The 6,854-nt window shown below is 37.2% G+C and overlaps 1 pseudogene; it reads right to left on the bottom strand.

Moving 5' to 3' along the window:
* Positions 1-5,893: 5,893 nt before the first annotated feature.
* Positions 5,894-6,580, bottom strand: LOC110208012 (GEL complex subunit OPTI pseudogene; annotated as a pseudogene).
* Between the last annotated feature and the right edge of the window lie 274 nt (positions 6,581-6,854).

Genomic DNA, 6,854 nt, shown 5'->3' with positions numbered 1-6,854 from the left:
CTATCCATTGCACCACCTAGCTGCCCTTTAAATGTTTTTTTTTTATTTTATATTTTAAAATTGTTTCCACTAAAAATTGTGAAAAAACTCAGTATTGGGGTCATACAAAACTTTGTAGGCTGGATTTGGTCCTTGAAATAATCCCTTGATCTAGACCTATGCTGAACTTTCCCTCTCACTCTTATTCTCTCTCTTTCTGTCTGTCTGTCTCTCTCTCTCTCTCTCTCTCTCTCTCTCTCTCTCTCTCTCTCTCTCTCTCTCCCCCTCTTTTCTCTATGTGTTACATAGCATGAGTTTGATAAATGCTTATTGACTAACTGATTGACTCTTTGTCAAAAGTTGACTAGGTAATAACTTTCTGATTTGACTTAAAGACAGTTTTAGCTCTTAAAAAGCAGATGAGAAACTTCCAGAGACATAAGTTAATATAGCAGAGAAAGTACTCAGCTGACCTCTCCCTATGTTCCCCTCCAAACAATTTTAAAATAGTGCCTCAAATCACAATCTGGTAGGCTGAGCCAGTCATAGTGAGACATTCTTCCAGGCCAACACAATTTGGGAAAATGAGAGGAGAGATCTGTGGCAGTTGGAGTCTGACCCAGAACTGACATAGATTAAATACCAGTAGTGAGACCATGTGAAAACAGAAGCAATAGTAGCTTCAGGAGTTCTCAAGCCAGAGATACAAAGGGAAACTGGCAACTGCTCAGAAAGAGATTGCAGAAATCCCCTGCTAGCACTAAATGAAGAACCAAATAATGCTGGGCAAATCTATGGCCTATATCCACTTATGGGTCATTCTTCAATGAAAGAAAGGAGAATTTTTGGTGAAGAGTGGGTGGGAGCTCATGAGAAGTTTTTGGTCATAGGGGATCAGGGACCCTGAGGAATAGTAAGTCTTCTGGTCCCAAGGGAGCAACATCACTTATGGTGCCAAGGATCAGGGGCCCCAAGGAGTAGAATTAATTACAAACTCAAGGAATCAGGGGCCCTTCTTATATAAGGACAAGAGTGTTGACCACGAAAATAGCGACAACTCCTCTCTCTAGGTCATATCTCCATGGAAGCAATGCAAACTTCCAAACCCCCATTAATTCAGCAAATAGCAGTGCAGAAAAAGCCTGATCATTGATCAGAGGTTCCCAAACGCAATTGGCCTACTGTCCCCTTTTCAAAAGAAATTATTCTGTTTCCCCCTGGAAATCTACTTCCTTTAACCCTTTAATTTTTTTTTAAATTTGTGTCATTTCAAAAATTACACACATACACACATATACACACAATGATACATCTTAAATTTAATGATTTATCATAAATTTGTGTGTGTGTGGGTTCCCTGCATTAAATTTTGATGACACAGTATTGTGTCATGTAACCATAGAATACTGTGTTATAAAGAAGTCATTACATGCACATATTCCTGCCAATGCATACTGGACTTCCCGACAATGCATGATGCACTTGCCTACCAACACTTGGTTGTTAAGACCTGTCAGTACACTTGACCACTGAATGGTTGTAACTTGTTCTTCAGAATAATTGGAGTAGTTCACAACTCCACCAGCAGTGCAATGGGTGTCCAATTTTTTCCACATTCACTCCAGTGTTTGTCATTTTCCTTTATTGTCATGTTAGCCAATCTCATAGGTGTGATTTAGTAGTTCAGAATTGTTTTAATTTCTATTTCTCTAATTAGTAGTGATTTAGAGCATTTTTTCATGAATCTATGGTAAAGTGTGATTTCTTCATCTGAAAACTCCCTGTTCATAACATTTGACCATTTATCAATGGGGGAATGATTCTTATTTTTATCAATTTGGCTTAGTTCCCTGCATATTTGAGAAATTATGTTTTTAAGAGAGAAAATGATATTTTTTTCTATTTTGCTTCTAATTTTGTCTGTATTAGTTCTGTTTGTGCAAAAGCTTTTTAATTTCATGTAATCAAAATTATTTATTTTATTTGCATGCTTCATTTACTGACTTTCTACACTTCATTTGCTATATATCATTTACTACATATAAAATCTTACCTTATCTACAGACCTAAACAGGTTGCAGTATAAAATTGTGATGGAATATTATTGTGCTATTATTAAGAAAAAAGCAGAAAGCAGTTGAACTAATGAGAAGGAATGCTTATTTGTTATTTTATTCTCATTGATAAGGAATATTCATTAATAGATTGGAAATTATGTGAGCTTTGGATGCAAAATGGCACAACCCTTCATAAAGTTTCTGATAAAGGAAAGGAAAACTGTTCATAGACTGACTTGTACCCTGAATTTTCAGGGAGAAGATCTCAAAGGGTTTATGGTAAGCTCTAAGATGTGGTAGGATCCCATGGACTAATATTCTTCAGGAAATGTCTTTCCAAGAGGTATAGAAACCTCATAATTGTAATTTTAAAGATACAGTAAAATAACTTTCATAAGGAGGAAAAATCCTAGATCTCTCAAAAGACCAATGCCACCAATCAAATTAGCTGTTAAAAATACACACATACACACACACACACACACACACACACACACACATGCACATACACATACACACACAATTTGGAAACAAAACCAGATAAGGATTTACTACAAAAAGTGTGACATGCTCCTATTAGAACAAAAATGCCAAGAGTGTTAAACCTTAAAATGAAATGAGGCTAATGAAGTATGCCAATATCAATTGAAAGCATTATTTAATGCTAAATTGGGTAAAAGAGACAGATCAAAGAAATTATAGGATTCCTTTTTTTCCCCCACTGGTTAGGAAAATAACTAATAACAGAGAGAAGTCAATACCTAAAAAACAGGTAGTATAGTACATGTAGTTTTTTCTTTAAAAAGAAAATAGACTAGTGTCTTCAAATTATAAGGTAACGAATATGACTTTGAACCTTAGAAAAATTCAAGAACAGCTCACTACAAAGAGCCAGCAAGGCAATTAACTAAGAACAGATCATGCCAGATTAACATATTTATTTATTGTAAAAAAAGCAATCAAATTGTTAGATCAAGAGTGTAATATAGATATATGTTGCCTAGATTGTAGCAAAGCATTTAATAAAATCTCTCATGAAATACTTGTGGAACAAACAGATGTAGGCCAGATGATAACAGTATGTGACGCATTTGGAAATACTTGAATAGACAAAATCAAAAAGTAGTCATTTAATGGTTCAAAGTCAATTTTGACAGGAGATCCTCATTGGAATGGCTTAGAAATATTTTTTTGGCCCTGTACTTTTGAAAATTTTTATCAATAACTCAGATAAAGTCATAGAGGAAAGTCTTGACAATGTGTCTCAATATTCTTGGGTTTTAGTGGATTGTAGGCTCAATGTGAGTCAGCAATGCAAAGTGGCATGAAGTGACCCAAAATGCTAATTCAAACTTACACTGCTGTAAGACAGGCATAGCTTCAAGGAATAAGAAAGGAGTAGTCCTAGTGTACCCTGCACTGGGGTACTTCTAGGAAATGGCATTTAGTTCTACGTCTTACAGTTTAGGAAACACATTGAAAAGTTAAAGAAAGTGTCAAGAAGGTCTAGTCCTAGGAAGAGGATATCTTTTGAATGAAGAATACAAGACTCCAGAGCTATTAGAGATGTCTTCAAGTATTTGAAGGGCTGTCATATAGGAAAGGGAGTTTTTCCTGGCATCAAGGAACAACTGATGGAAGTACAGAGAGACAAATGTAGGTTGGATTCATCCAAAAGTAGAATGGGTTGCCTTATTTTGAGGATTTCACATAAAAGTTGAATAAAACCACCAGTTAAGTATATTACATTCCTTTACAAGCATACATTGGACATGTTGGATGTTGAGGTTCTTTCCCACCCCAAAATTCTAGGAGTCTGTATGTATTGTGAGAGTATGTCAGGAGATCCCCAATTAGTTATTTCTTCCTAAATCAGGTGATAAGAATAGAATGTAAAGTGACAGGTAAGAGAAATACCTAAATATTCCTTTCCTAAAAAATGCAAAAAAGTTACCCTAATTACAATTTATGAATAATCCTCTAATCAAGCAAATTTGATATAATAAGAAGGGGAGGCCTAGTAGACAATATAAAACACTTGGGATTCTACCTGACAAGACAAACCTAGGAACTATATGAATAAAATTACAAAACACTTTTCACACAAAGTCAATCTTTATTTTCATGATTACTTGTTGTCTGCGCTTTCTTTCACAACATGACAAATAAGAAATGTTTTACATGATTGCACATGAATAACCTATATCAAATTGTTTGACTTCTCGATGAGGGGGGAAGAGAGGAAGGTATGGAGAGAATTTGGAGGTAAAATATTTTTTTAAATTAATGCTAAAATTGTTTTTACAGGACAGCTGGGAGGCTCAGTAGGTAGAGCACTAGCCCTAAAGTCAAAAGGACCTGAGTTCAAATCTAGTCTCAGACACTTACTAGCCTTGTGAACCTGATTGACTTTTGTGTAGATGCCATGTACCACTGAGAAAAAGGTATATTAATGTCTATTCTCATTCAATTTTCATCAGAGGTCTTATATTTAAGTTTTCTAAAATTCTATTCATATACTTAACTTCTTTCTAATTTTTTTGGTTAGATTTACCTAATTCTAAGAATGGAAAGTTGAGGTCCACCACTAATTTAGTTTTACTGTCTATTTCTTCTTGTAATTCGTTTAACTTTTCTTTTAAGAATATGGATGCAATACCATTTGGTGCAAAAATGTTTAGTATTGATATTATTTCATTATGTATAGTCCCTTTCAGCAAAATATAGTCTTCCTCCTTAACTCTTTTAATTAGGTCTATTTTTGTTTTTGCTTTGTCTGACAGCATGATTTCTACTCCTATTTTTCTTTGCTTTTGTTTTTGTTTTACTTCACCTGAAGCATAATAGATTCTGCTCCATCCCCTTACTTCTCCTCTGTGAGTGTCTCACTGCTTCAAGTATGTTTCTTGTAAACAACATATTGTAGGATTCTCTTTTTCAATCCACTGTTATCTGCTTTCATTTTATTGGTAAGTTCATTCCATTCAAATTCACAGTTATGATTTCTGTCTTTCCCTCCATCCTACTTTCCCCCCCGTTTATCCTTCTCTCTCTCCTTTTGCCCTGTCCCTCCTCAAAAGTGTGGTACTTTTAACCACTGCCTCCCCTAATCTGCCCTCTCTTTTGCCCCCCCTTTTCTAATCGCCCTCCCCTACTACTTCCATGTAAATTAAGATAGATTTCTATATCCAAATGAGTGTGTATGTTATTTCCTCTTTGAGCCAATTTTGATGACAGTAAGGTTTAAGCCTCACCTTCCACCTCCCCTTAGCCATCTTCCCCTCTGCTGAAAAAGTTCTTTGGGAATTCCTTTTTAATCAAAATTTAAATAAGATTCAATTTATTCAAGTTATCTTAAATCATTCTACATTATTATTAGACATGTACCATATTATGACCCATGTACATTCTGCCATACTTTGTCCAAGAACAACTCAAAACACCATAAAATGCCATTGATATCTTTAAAATCTTGTGCCTGATGGACAGCTGAGAAAGATGACATGATTTAATGTTTCATACAGATCCTAAGGTAAATGATATTACTGGATCCACTTAGCCAACAGGTATTAGTGATGTACTCATCATGATGTACTCAGCATGTTAAAAAAGGCATGGAAAATGGTCATAATGGAACAGTTCAGTAATGTTTTCAAAATAGGGATGGCTTGTTAAAAAGTGCCAAGACTCTATCCAGCATAAAACACTGGTGACCAACTCGCTGATTCTTAGTTTGAGAGCATGGGACATCACAGTCTCCTTCTGGCTGAAATGCCCTTGACCAATGGCACATTCCTAGCCTGTGATTAGAATGCCATTTTGAATGAACAGTACTAACAGGTATGGTCTGTAGGCTGTCAGTGATAGTGGATGGCAGTGTAAAAGATGATCCAAACAACCACAAACAGAGCAAAAGATGTCATAAAAACTTATTTTGAGGGGCAGCTAGGTGGCACGGTAGACAGAGCACCGACCCTAAAGTCACGAGGACCTGAGTTCAAATCCAGCCTCAGACACTTGACACTTACTAGCTGTGTGACCCTGGACAAGTCACTTAACCCAAATTGCCTCAGCACAAAAAAAAAATAATTATTTTGTGAGCTGCCACGTACCACCATAATCTTCCTCATCAATTGTTGGAACCTGCTGAAGCAGAAGTACGGGATTCCAGTACTGATCAAACAGAATACTGCTATTCCCACAAAGCCCTTCAGTGGCACCACTTCCCAGATGACTCCCAGGACAACTGAAATGATCAGTCAGAATCAGCAGATCACATCTAAAACCTGTTGTCCTCCCATGCCGCGTCGTTCTGCAGCACTTTGCTCCAAGCCGAGCCCTTCAGGCGCCATTGGTCTGGTGTGGCTTCCGCAGCTCCTTCTTCTGCCTCCTGCTACTCAGCCTCCCTCACTCCATCTTTCCATCAGTCCGTGGGTCCTTCAGTCCTACCACTGGGATGAGCCCGGAGCCAGGGAGCAGAGCCTCCCTCTCATGGTGCCCAACAGACCGCCCTCGGCCAGCTGGCTCTGGGTCCAGCCGCCCATCGCAGGCTGTGCCCCCGATCTTATCCGAGGTGTTTTGGGGCCTCTTTTATGTGAGATAATTTATCCCATTCTACCTCTCCCCCTTCCATTTTCTCCCAGAGTATCCTCCTTTCTCACCCTTAATTTTTTTTTTTTTGGATATTCCTCAATTCAACCTCCTGCCATCTGTCCTCTTCTAACGTCCTTAATAATGATAAAGTTCTTAGGAGTTACTGTTATCATCTCCCCATGTAGGAATGTAAATACACTGTCCATATTTATGATTTCGCTTTCC

Source organism: Phascolarctos cinereus, unplaced genomic scaffold, assembly GCF_003287225.1.
Source record: "Phascolarctos cinereus isolate Bilbo 61053 unplaced genomic scaffold, phaCin_HiC Scaffold_4;HRSCAF=312, whole genome shotgun sequence".
In the NCBI taxonomy this organism is placed as follows: domain Eukaryota; kingdom Metazoa; phylum Chordata; class Mammalia; order Diprotodontia; family Phascolarctidae; genus Phascolarctos; species Phascolarctos cinereus.
This window is presented reverse-complemented; position numbering and strand designations above follow the sequence as displayed.